Raw genomic sequence first — 13,776 nt, forward strand, 5'->3', positions numbered from 1 at the left:
AAACAGAAAAAGTGGAAGCAATACAAACGCAGATCCAGGAGTGCTCATTCTTAAACTTCAGAAACATTATGCTGCCACCACCACAGACATTTCAACTGCCATTTCTACACAGAACACACTGAACAAACTGGCACCGCTTGTTGGGACTAAACCAACACCTCCACATTCTGCAGACTCTGGACAACAATTCCAGGGAGAAGCGCTTTGCTGGTGGATCTCTGGGAACTACAAAGCAGTCTGCACTGCGAGCTGTTTTTGGAGAGGGAAGTCTTGCAGTCTGCATGACTAAGACTTATTTAAATTAACAAGACCTAAAAGAGCACCTACTTAAAGTCGAGTGATGGAAATCCTCACTCAGCCTACCAGCTGTTCTTAGCAATGGCTTGTTTATCAGCTGCAGGATGACCCTGTCAGGGTCACAGCACACATTTTTTAATCCAAAAAACTCTGGAATACTATGCCACGGTTGGCTTGAGACTTCATCTCTTGCTGCAACTGAGGAGAAGGAAAATAGTCCTCAGTTTGGCTGATACCTACAAAACATTGGTTCCAGATAACTTCCCTCGCTAGGATAAAAATTCACACATTCAGCTTTTATAAGATCTGTTTAGAAATGCACAAATCTTGTCAGGCAAACTCTATTTGTACATAGCAACCAGCTATGTACAAACAGCCTTCCTTTTTTGGACCCAGATGTAATGCAGGTGTGGACATGCTCCAGATGCATAAGTACAAAGATTTTATCTCAGGCATTAACAGAAAACAAAAACTTTATCTATCCATGGAGTGAAAAAGTATGGACAGATAGTATTGTTTGATCACCATGGTGGCCAAGTGGATAACACACAGGATAAGGTGGAATCTTCTTTTATCCCACTTCACATATTTTTTCTTCTTCCTTTCTCACTTCTGACTTCTACCTTCTCTCTCTAAACTGAGCTTTTGCATTTCAAAGAGCACTTTTTTTTTTTTTTAAACTACATTTTATTACTATGTTCTCTACAGAGACTGGGATTAGATTTGCCATGCTTAGAAACTCCTAAATTTAAGCACAATTTTAAGTGACCCTGGTATATGTAATCTTTTGAAAAGTTTTATGTAAATGCAATCTTTATTATTTGTTTTCCTGGTCTTTGGCTGATGCGTAAGGAAAAATCTGTTTGGATTTTTTGACATAAATTGCTCCAGCAAGCTTCACTTTTTCCCTTTTAGAAAATGCTATTTTCAGACAACTTTTGAAAGGATCCTACAGATGAGATTTACGTAACTGTACTATTGATTTTGAAGGTAGGTAAACAAGAGACTTGAAGATCACTTTGTCTACCCAGGCCAGATGTAGCAATAAAATATTTTCTATGTACATAAAGGAGAAAGGTTTTTGACACAGAGTCATTCCACAAGGAAGGAGAATTTGATTTAGCCTTCAAGTAAGAGCTATATTAAGAGGTTTTGATGGTTCTCTGTTCACTTAATGACTTATTAAAAAAAAAAAAACCAAAACAACAATATCACTTCATCTGACTACACAGCATATTTTAAGTGTCAACATAACCTTCTCCATAAAACTGTACTAAATAATTTGAATCTCAATCGATAATGACAATTTAGGTGTTTCTCTTTTTACATTCTTGATGAAAGCCACTGCCAATTTTCTTGAATCTGATGTACAAAATACAGCTGCTTTCATTCCTAGTAGTGATTCATCTCTGAATAGCTCCCAAGAGGGAGAACTCAAGTACAGCTGAATCAGGAGATACCAGTGTAATCATAAAAGATCACCGTCAGGGCAGAGATACTGTACACCATGTACTCTCCCATAAGGAAGGAAAGACACTGCACTGTGCTAACTGTGAGAATCTCGACAGCAGATCCTTTGCAATATTTTGAGGCACTGTCCTAAGTAGTGCTCTACTAGAATACCTACACTTAAATCTTGGGGGGCAGAAATCCTAAGGCCTCTAAGAAGTATTTTTCTGATTTGACAAATCCGCAATGATTTGAACCAAGAGGTTCACAAAATGTTCCTCTGAGAAGAGGAATCTGATTTAAAATGGGACCAAGTAATCTATTGGTGAGCATCTTGTCAGGATAAGAGTTGGTCAATTAAACTAGTGTCACCATGAGCATCTCCTGCAAGGTACTGTGTTCCATGATCCCCGAGGACACCATTGTTCCTTGTGCCTGCCATAAATACAGTCATAAATGCAGTGAAATAGCATTAATCTTCAAACGATGACCACTCTTAGTTATGTGAAAGTACTGGAGGAAAAAATAAAAATTACCTTGCTTTTAATAAAAATTATCAGCAGCGTTTAAGTCTAGAATTGGCCACTAGTCTATTGGTTCACTATTTGCACTGATAATTTCCAGAGTGGAGAAATCAATGTTCACCTCAGGTAAAAAATCTTCAGACTGTTTTCACCACAGCTGGACTGATCCTCTCTTAATGTCATGATTATGCCTTCATGAGCTGGAGAACTGGGTACAATCCACTGACACAAATGCTTACTGTCAAACACAGGAGCAGAGGCAGAGCTGAATGCAGTCAACATCTGAAAACTCACATCCAACTTCTGCTCCAGTGAAGAAACAGGCAGAAATTCTATTTTGTATTTCTGTAGGAACGCAAATTGTGGCTTAAGCAAAACAGAAATATAATGACAATTTTTTCTTCTTAGAGAACACAAACATTTTACCCCCTAGTTTTGTTTTTAATTAATACTTTCAAGCATTGGATGAGTCAAGACCATGCTGCTGGGGAATGTGTAAAATGGTCTCAGAAGAAAAAAAGAGAACGATGACATAGCAGACTTGATAATATCACAGGGTATTTTAAGCCTATTCAAGAAAAAAAAAAAAAAGAAAAAAAAGAAAAAAAAGGACAGTTCTATGTGCAGAACCTTAACAGGAGTAAAAGTTGCTGCCGGCACAAATTAGAAGAGGAAGGAGAATAAGAAATTAGTATCTCACAAATCTTTTCAGTTGCTGCTAAACACTGACAGCATAGAAGCCCAGGCAAGATTTATGTCTTACATCAAGCATAAAACAAGCTCTACGACAACACACTGAGGAACTCGCAGCAGATTCCTGTAGCTGAGAATTCAAATATAAATACACAATTTCAGTTTCAGAGAGAACACCACAACATCCATACTGCAAAAATCCAAGAGAATCAAACAACTCAAACCTGCCCAAACTGAAATCACATATTTCCCCTATACAGTTCTTCTGTTATCCCTGTTTTATCTTTTGTTTGCACAATACAAGCCTGACAGTCACAGGCATAATTATAAGGTGCTTTCAAGAACTGCTTTAAGACTGTGTTTACTTCATTAATAAACCCACAACACAGTTACCAAAATGCAGACAAACCCATTACATCAAATGGGAAAGTGTGAAACAACAAGCTGAATTATCCAAAGAGTAACTGGAAAACATAAAAACCAGCCACGTACCCATCTGGGATATGGAAGCATTTACAGCCCCTTTCATTGCCAGAAAGGGACTATCTGACAGAACAAATGAGGCATTCCTTAGTAAAGAGAACCACAGTTAGTCACTAAAATATTTTCCTGACTATGAAAGAATAATGTGGTTTTAAAAACGTCCAACTGATAATAGTAATAACAGTTTGCTATTTGAAATACACGTGGGAACAGGGACAGAAATTGCGTATGGATTTTTAATTTTATACCACAGATGTTATTTGAGCAGTTGTGTAGCAACTTCAAAAGAAAACATCAACAGTATATACATTGGTTAAGAAATTCATATTGAAGAGGCTGAAAGCTTATTAAAAGATTTTAATAGAAATCTTGACTGCACAAAAGCTTTCTGTAGCACGGTTTGAGCCAAGTAAACAAACTTCTCTCTTCAGAGATGGAAAACAAACTGCTACTGCTGATTCATTGCTTAAGACATGTGGCACTCTCCTGCTGTACCTAGCTGTTCTCTCCTTATAGGCAACCTTGCAATTTGCCTGCTGCTCCTTACTTTTCTGTCCCCAAGTCTGAGCTGGCCCCAGGGATTTTAGCAAGAGCTTTGCCACTGACCTTAGTTACCACTTGGTTCTTCTCCTCTTTTAGTCTCTGTGACTTCACTTCCTTTTCCTCCCAGCTTTTTTTCATACGAGCTTCCAGTATTTCCAGTTAGCCACACTCACCTTCTCAACAAATGAATAGTTTTGACAAACAAAAAACACGTCATACTATTTCCCTGTTTCTAGGATAATAATTTTGATGGATTTGTGAAGTCATCTCTCTACCCCTCGATCTGCAAAGTGTGCATATTCTTCAGCCTCCACGTGCTTCTCACTGGCTTTGCTCTCAGCCTCATACTATTACTAGCTATCTTCCCCTCTCACTGCAGATAGCCTCTCTCAGCCCCACGGAACTTCTGCAGAATATCCAAGATGAACCCATTAACATTCATTTTTCTCTCGTAGCATTCCTAAAATTCTTTTTTTTTTTTTTTAACTATTCTCATTTTTGTATTCCATCTCCATGAAAGCTCCTCATGCTTGTAAACAAAGTATGAGGAATGTACCTCGTCTCCTCACATCACTCGTTACTGTCTATCTGAAACACTAACAATAGTCTGGCAGTTAACAGTTTCACATTGTTCACACTAAGCACCTGATTTCGCATATCTTTACTATTTTGGTCAGAAATAAAAATCTATTCTTTATTATTGATGCTCTTTCATGAAAATTCATTGCAAGCACACTGTGAGATTTCATTGGTTCAGCATCCACGCATAGGAACTCTTACAAACACCAATGATCAGATACATGTCTTTCAAACATATTCCACCTCACCAAGCAATGTTCATTTCTTTCACCAAATCCTAATTATGTTTCCCTTAATATTTACTTTTCAGCACTGAAAATTATCTATCTAAAAACGCTGAAAGTACACAGAAGAGACAAAAAGAACTCCAGACTTAGTTTCTCTCTCTAGCATTGAAGCTTTGTAACATGAATCTCCAGGTTGAATCCTATGGGGAATATTGGCTTTTCCTGTTCAGGCTGCCACGTCTTGGGGACAAGAGATGGTCATTCTTGGTTATTTTTATGTTATCAATTAAAACAGTACTTTGGAAAATGCAGGTCTTACATCCATTTAACCCACTGTGTCTTCAGCTCTGTTGCAAGTCCACAGGAATAGTTGGCATACTTTCACAGCAAAACCCTGATGTATGATTTCAGATGTTTATAGCCTCTGTAACCTTTCACTATGAATAATTATTACCAGAACATTGACTTCACTTTAGATACAGTAAAAGCTTGAAGGTAAGGTTGCTATTTCAACACACTTCAATTAATCTGTAGTTTATTGCTGCTTGCTATGTTGGCCAAAGCCATAGTTTGCTTGACGTTAAAAGACAATGCTTCTGCAGAACAGTAAACTGAGTAGAGTGAACAAAACGGTTGTCTGGGCAGCAGATGCTTTGCTTTCTAAGGAAACCCTAGCAGAGGAGGTGACCTACGTGTGGTACATCCAGCATGAAGACCCAGCATGATAGTAAACTGAAATCAAACCATACCTTCCATTCACCATCTCCAAAATCCAAATCTGACCTGAACTTAATCTGAGAAAGACTAAGCACAAAACCACACCATGCCATAGGCCTGGCCTCAGCATATTTGCATTCAGTACAATACATGTTAGAACAACTGTCTTTTGCAGAGTAGTTGTCATCCCAAAGCGTTTATCTATCCTGTGAATACACAATATTTGAAGGGTGCAGGAAAAGATGCGCATGTTTCATTCTCTTTGCCCATAGATTACCTATGTCTCCCTAAGAAAAATTTATAAATAGCATGTATTCTGGCAACCACTTTTAGTTCGTACTGCCTAAAGTTAAGTAAGTACATTCATTACAATTATTATTACTTTTCTGGGAGGTGTTACATATAAGCATGTGCTGGTTATACAAACTCTCGCCAGTTTAATTATTTATCTTAAAATGACTTAAGATTTCTCTCACATTTTAAATTAGGGGCATGCACTTCAGATTTTAATCAACACCCAGCTCATATTTTTGATTATCAGAGATATGACGTTTACTGTACCTCCCTTATTACTTGTGACTAAATAAAATAAACAGATTTATTTTATGACATGATAGGCAGCTTCCAGCATAAATAGTCTAAAATCTATTCAATCCTAACTTCAAAGTGTCATCAGTTACAATTAATTTGTGTAGATTTTTGGATCCTATAATTTTATAGCTATTGAAAATAAACTAAAAGAAACAATTGTGTGCTTGTAGCTTCACTTGTAAGAATGTTTCAGTACTAGAAATATACAATATGAACATTGATGAACTCTACATTCAACTCTACAAATCCTTAAAAACTTCCAAAGCAATAATATGTGATAAACATGGCTTCTTCAAAACAGTGCTGATGTTTGAAGTGCGAGTTTACTAATTCTGGAGTTGAGAAAGGAAGACGAAAAGTGAACGCTCTAAGATAAATCTACTTCAATTTTCACATTCCCCTGTAAACACCCCATCCATCCGCTTCAGTAGATGATAGCATCAAGTGATAAACAATGCCACTACCACCTTCCCACTGATCACTACACCCCTAAAGAGATCCCATGTTTCAGTTAGTGCAATGTTTAAAAAACAACAGCAACAAAACAATTATGAAAACTTTTTTTTTTTAAGCAAAAATATATATGAATTCCTATACAGAAACTATTCCTATTCCAGAAACTCTGAAGAAATGCTGGTTTTAACGCAGTTATTTGTTACTAGTTTCCCATTTTGGAAATACATTAGGACTGGGAATTGAAAACACTAATTGCAACCACACAAATGATAAAAACAGGAGTCAAAAAATGCAGGTTAAGAACAGGTGATATTGAAGTAGAAAATACTTTCAAGTGATGATTTTGAAACAGCTACATTCAGCCATTTGAGGATGTTACCTCAGCACTCATCCAAAAGAATTTAGAATTTGATAGAAGAGGCCATTCACTGTTGATCAGACTTTTGCAGAATGGTCCTAGACTTACAAGGGCATCAAAGACAAAAAGCCTTTATACTGTGTTGGAAGAATTTGAAGGATATATTCCTTAGTATCAGCTCCCTGCCTCTCCAGTGGGAGCAAAACTCAATGATTTACGTATTCAGGACTCCAAGTAGTAAAATACATCTGGGGAGAAAAGAATATGCAGATACTTGATTTGTATGGAATGCTAGAAACTATTTTTTTTTTGGTTAATCACAGAATCACGGAATGGCCAGGATTGGAAGAGACCTCAAGGATGATGAATCTCCAATCCCCCGCCATAGGCAGGGCCACCAATCTCCCCATTTAATGTTAAACCAGGCTGCCCAGGGCCCCAACAAGTCTGGCCTTTAACACTTCCACAGACGGGGCATCCACAACCTCTCTGGGCAGCCTGTTTCACCACTCTCCCTGTAAAGAACTCCCCCTGACATCCAACCTAAATCTCCCCTCCCTCAACTTCAATCCATTTCCCTTTGTCCTGCAGTTATCAACCCTTTCCAACAGTTGATTCCCTTTCCCTCTGTAGGCACCCTTTCAGTATTGAAAGGCTGCAATGAGGTCACCCCGCAGCCTTCTTTTCTCCAGGCTGAACAAGCCCAGCTCCCTCAGCCTGTCCTCATAGGGGAGGTGATCCAGTCCTCTGATCATCCTAGTGGCCCCCCTCTGGACCCTCTCCAACAGCTCCCTGTCTTTTTTGCACTGGAGTCTCCACACTTGGACGCAGTACTCCAGATGGGGCATCACAACAGCAGAGTAGAGAGGGACAATCACCTCCCTGTCCCTGCTGGCCATCCCTCTTTTGATGGAGCCCAGGACACCATTTACCTTCTGAGCTGCAGGAGCACACTGCTGGCTCGTGTTGTTTTTCATCTATCAAGACCCCCAGGTCCTTCTCCGCAGGGCTGCTCTCAAGGACCACTTCTTCCAGTTTCTATGGACGCCTGGGATTCCTCCAGCCCAAGTGCAAAACTTTGCACTTGGCCGTGTTGAACCTCATCAGGTTCACCCAGGCCCACCTTTCTAGCTTCTCAAGGTCATTCTGAATGGCATCCCTTCCTTCAACTGTGTTGACCACTCAGCTTTGTGTCGTCAACAACCCTGCTGAGGGTGCATTCGATTCTGTCATTGAGAAAGATGTTAAAGAGCACCAGTCCCAAGACAGACCCCTGGGGAACACTGCTCATTATCAGCCTCCACCTGGACATAGAGCCATTGATGACCACCCTCTGTCTGTGGCCTTTCAACCAGTTTCTTATCAAGTGGTCCACCCATCAAATCCACATCCCTCCAATTTGGAGATAAGGATGTGGTGGGGGACCGTGTCAAAGGCCTTGTTCAAGCCCAGGTAAATGACATCGGTCGCCTTTCCCTTGTCCACTGATGCCGTCACTCCATCATAGAAGGCCACCAGATTGGTCAAGCATCACCTTCCCCTCATGAAGCCGTGCTGGCTGTCATGGATCACACGCCCATTCCTCATCTAATCAAGCATGTTTTTTTTAAAAAAAAGAATCTTCACTATATCTACACATCAGCATTTCAGCCTGTTTTCTCATCCCTACTCAGTGTGCCTCCTGAGGCCTTGATAGATCAAGTGCCTCTCAATAAGGACAACAAAACCACCATGCAATGCTTCAGTTCCCCCAAACAGTGAGAAAAGAGCTGTGAAAAATGAACAAAATGTGACATCTGTCACTACAATTCACCTAGTACACCTTCTCATGCTTGCTACCTCATAATTCTTTTTCTTCCAGCTAAAAGGAACACCAATTGCTCTGCAATTACACCACTCTCATATTCCTGTTGTTACATTAAAAAAAAAAAACAAAAGTTTTTTGAGATGAAAGATTTTATGCGCAACTAGATAAAAGGCTTTGAAATTCAAGTCTCATCCTTGCATCAGCTTTAAAACATAGTTCCACATCTTGCAAAAAAACCATACATCCACCTTAGTTTTAGAGAATTATCTCCATTTCAGCATCTACTTTTACTTTTTTAATGTCATGCAATACTGTTTTGTAACACATCATTACTTTTTGCCCAAACTTTCTATTACTGTTGATTAACATGTTATTAAAGGTCCCTGGGAGGTTATGCTACATCTGTGAAAAGTCAAACTGACATTTTCATCTTACACTGTGTAGTAAGATTGTGGTTAGGACAGGCAGTGGATGACTCCTCCAAAGTACTGTCAGACACATCAAGGACTATAAACAAATTCTCATGGTCTTTTACAAGAATTTTCTCATGATCTTTTGTAAGAACATCTGGGCTTGCTTATGTGGAGATGTTCAGGAAAGACTCAATTAGCTATGTGAAGCTAATGAGCTAAGTTATAGCATATTCAAAATCCAAATAGGCTCATCTGCAAGGGGATTTAAGACGCTGCAGTTTATGACCACTAATCCTCCAGCAATCAATGAGTCATCCATAACTGTCCTAAATATTTCTACTCAGAGCTATCTTGCTACATGGAGAAGAATCCTGTATTCCTCCTCTGAATTATTCTAACTTCCATAAAACAAAAGTTACTATCTCATCAATTGCACAATTCAAGCCATAGAATTTCTTTTTTTTTTTTTTTTTAAATATACACTGGAAAGAAACACTGCTCCTTCTTTTTGAAGGAAATATTGGTAAACAAAGGTCTGTGTAATGCTACCAGAAAGCGAGTAACGAGACACTGTTTATTGTTAGGCTACTATATCTAGCCATAGCCCACAACAAAACCACTGCACATTTTCTCCAGCAAAGCTAAACTTCCAAAAGGGATAGAACAGTGTTCACTTACATAAAGGAATTGTTGAACAAAAGAAAAGCACATATCCAAACCCACTAAGACACCAAGCTTGTTTGTCTGTATTTCACAAGGACAAAACATAAGGACATTTTTGTCTTCATGCTTTTTTCGACACAGCAAACTGAACACGCAGGGCTCAACAAGCTCCACTGAATCACAATACTCATTTAATTACTACCTCAGGAAAGTACAGAAAGAAAACCAAAACAAATTACCACAAAATCTTCCATAGCTCCATGGAGTTATATCCAATTACCTAACAAAACATTTGGGCTTTACGCAGATTAACTCATGTCACAAAATATAAGGGAACCCCTGTTCTAGTAAATCAAATAATTCTTAAACGTTAGAGATTTGAGTTCAACAAAAATTGTGGTGGCTTCAAGAACTCCACAGCCACAAAAACATAAGCTAACTTTAAAACAAACAAACTTAAGCTGACAGTTTTCTTACAGCTTTTTCTGTAGTTTTCTCAAATAGTCTATTTGTGCATTTAGCACATATATTACATATACCTTCCTTGTACTATTTTCACAACTACTTTAAGAAAGAAGACAACTATATAAACTATCATAGTCTACTTCTCTAAAATGTACTTCATCTCCAGAAACACATCCTTATTCTTTCCGGTAACTGAAGTGCATATTCCGCTAGGAAGAGTTGGACTAATCAGATTTATAGAAAGTTGAAGCATCAACAGTCAGTGCTGCAACTTCATTTAGGATGATATGGGCAGTACCAGAGAACAAAATGCTCGATGCAAACAAAAGACACAGGCTAATATTAAAAGATCGTGAAAAAAACACCTCATTTTCCAAGGCTTACTTGATAGGAAGTGCCAAAAAAGATGGCTTTATTTTTTATTTTTAAAGCAGCATGACTGATGTTTTCATATTTTCTCCCCCAGACAGGCAATGGGAAAATTATAGATTTGAAAATTTACATTTGCTCCAGATTGGAATGGAAAAATGATTAATCTGACAGACACCTAGAGCCCTGTTAGACTGACTTCAGCAGGCAAGATTCAGAACAGACTCTAAAAGATTATTTGATAGCGTTGACACAACTGGAAAATGAGGCAGATCTCAGAGAGCTCACATAGATTGTATCGTGCTAAGGAGTATCTTTGATAAGACAAATAGCATTCTCAAGTGAAGTGACTCAAGTGAAGTGTTAAATATCGCAACACATAGTACACTGATAGGTGACTCAGTGTTCATATGTAAAAATATTTAAGAGAAGAAACTTAGGCTAAATAGGATGTAGCAAGTAGTACCATCAAAGATGAAAAAAATGTCCTCCTAAAAAGTTAGTTAAGGGGCACATTTTTACACCATTAACACCAAGTAAATTACAGAACACAATGACTTAAAGTTGAGAACATCAACAGCTAATTAAGCAGCAAAACATCCCATGGAACTTGTTATCTCAACAATAGAATCATAAGAGTCACAAGGTTAGAAACGACCTGTAAGATCATCCAGTTCAACCATGTCCTCATCACCATTGCCACCACAAGCACTACACCATATCACGCAGCACCGTCCAGACGCCTCTTGAACTCTGCCAGGGACGGCAACTCCACCACCTCCCTGGGCAGCCATTCCAGTGCCTGATCACCCTCTGGGAGAAAAAGTTCTTCCTTATGTCCAACCTAAACCTCCTCTGATACAGCTTGCGGTCATTAACCCTTGTCCTGCTCGTTGCCTGGGAGAAGAGGCCAAGTCCCTCTTCACTACAAGAAGCTGTAGAGTGCAATGAGGTCTCCCTGAGCCTCCTCTCCTCCAGACTGAACAATCCCAGCTCCCTCAGCTTCTCCTCATAAGACTTGTGCTCCAGACCCTTCACCAGTTTTGTTGCCCTTCTCTGGACAGGTACAAAAATGGGACAAAGACAAATACAAGAACGTGTATACCCATGCAATTAGGGAATTTCATTAGCTAAAAACACAAAAAGATTAAAACCAGAATGCAATAGGTAATCACAGGAAGAATATGAACCATTAGTGCCAGAGAAATGCTTTGAAAATTTCCTAAATGTCATTTTTTTCTAAATGAAAACCCTTGTCTTCACAGACCATCCAAAATTGACAACAGGAAAATACTTCATAAAAACAAAGGCGTATGAAAGAATTTGTAAGGCTTTATTTGTTGAACATCTAAATAAAAGGGCTAAACAATTTTCAGAACTTCTGATGAGGAAGATGGTCAAGATCAAACCATGAAAAAAAAAAATCTTACAAAGCTGTTCACCAAAGGAATCTGCTATGGATTTGGACTGGTGGTAGAAATTGAGGTTGTTTAAAAAAAAAAAAAGAGCTTGTTAGTTTACAGAATCTTCATTTTTTACTGATGTTTCAGCACATATATGACTAATTAAATAATAACAGGATATCTGCTTGTTGACAAAATGACCACAACATATTTAGTTAATTAACTCAGAAGAGCAAAGCACATAGGGAAGCAAGCATTTCATTTTGCATTGAGGAGGATGAAGAAACACTGAGTCATTGAGCTGAATGTTATTTGGCAGATTCCTTGTTATTATACATTACTCTCATTATAATGAAGTCAATAAACTTAACTTGTGCTACCCAAATATCCAATCATATTATAAGAGAAAGTATCATTACGTACAATAATAGAACAATGAACTGTTTTTCACAGTTAAACAATGCACATTTGTTTTCTCTAGTCACTTACTAAAATCTTTTTTCACTTTCCATATTACATATGCCTATCCTCAGAGTTTTTAGCCTTTGATTATTCTTATATATGCTCACATGGAAAAACTGAACTCTTCCTCGGATGATGGGTGAAAACCAAACATAATTTTGATTATTTGGCAGAATCCTACAAAGCCATTAACAGCAATCTTAGACACTTGAGCATATCCATTAAGAAAACAATTCCAAGTTCTCAACTCTCCTTCCATCAAAACCTCTGAACAACGACCTCTCTAGAAGCCAACAGCAAATTACCACATTACAAAAACTTACACTGAATAACACAGAGACATATGTTTTGTTCCCCATGTTTACCCTGCAGTATTGGGACATCATTTTCTGTTCTTCTGCTCTTACCTTTGTTCATGTTATTTGTGTTTATTTCTTTAAACGGTGACTCTTTCCCTACAGCTCAAGAAGTATTCGTATTACTTGGAATTAGTCATTGCCACATCAGTTCCATTAGACTTTCTGGTGTGTCCTAATTGCAAAACATAAAATGCAGCTGCTGCTTTTGTTCCATGTTTCATGTTTTCTTTCTGGTAATAGTGGCACCAATTGCATTACCTTTTTCATGGGAATTACAGTCATCATTTCAGTCTATTCTACAGATAGGCCATAATACATTTTTTTTCCTTTCCTAATGATACTATGTAGTACTTTACAGCACTTAATAGGACTAAGCAGCTATTAATACGTTTTCAGCTGGTCAGTCACGGGCTTTCAGCTACAAAGCATGGCCATAGTCACAAATAATGCACTACCACTTCCCCTCTGTTTTCTCTCTTTTTTTTTTTTTTTTTTTTTAAAGAGGTACGACAGCACTAACAACAGAAATTATTCTGAAGCAAAAATAACATCGCCATCAAGGATTAAGTCAAATATGTCTGCATTGAACTGCACTGCCAAGTACTTCGACTACTTGGACTTTCTTAAGCAACGTTTGTTTATATTAATGTTTACATTAATCATCAGTCACGGGCTTTAAAAAGGGGATAACAATGACTGGGACACATCAGTGATAGCTATGATTCTTTATATGGCTTCCTGAGTCACAAGAAGCGTGACAACTGCAACCACATTGTTAACAAAGTCTTTATCACACAATTAACACAGACGTACTCCTTCAGTCCGACCTTTTGACTGCCCTGCCATTAGACTACTCCATTCTTTGTGATGTAAATGAGCATCGCTTTTCGACACTGAACCAGAGGACAGCACAGCCAC

The 13,776-nt window shown here is 38.3% G+C and overlaps 1 protein-coding gene across 9 annotated transcripts in view; it reads right to left on the reverse strand.

Moving 5' to 3' along the window:
• The window catches only part of GULP1 (GULP PTB domain containing engulfment adaptor 1), a 273,935-nt gene that overhangs the window by 31,742 nt on the left and 228,417 nt on the right, over positions 1 to 13,776 (reverse strand). The gene's annotated exons all lie outside the window — the stretch shown is intronic.

This window comes from Lagopus muta, chromosome 8 (genome assembly GCF_023343835.1).
Source record: "Lagopus muta isolate bLagMut1 chromosome 8, bLagMut1 primary, whole genome shotgun sequence".
In the NCBI taxonomy this organism is placed as follows: Eukaryota; Metazoa; Chordata; class Aves; order Galliformes; family Phasianidae; genus Lagopus; species Lagopus muta.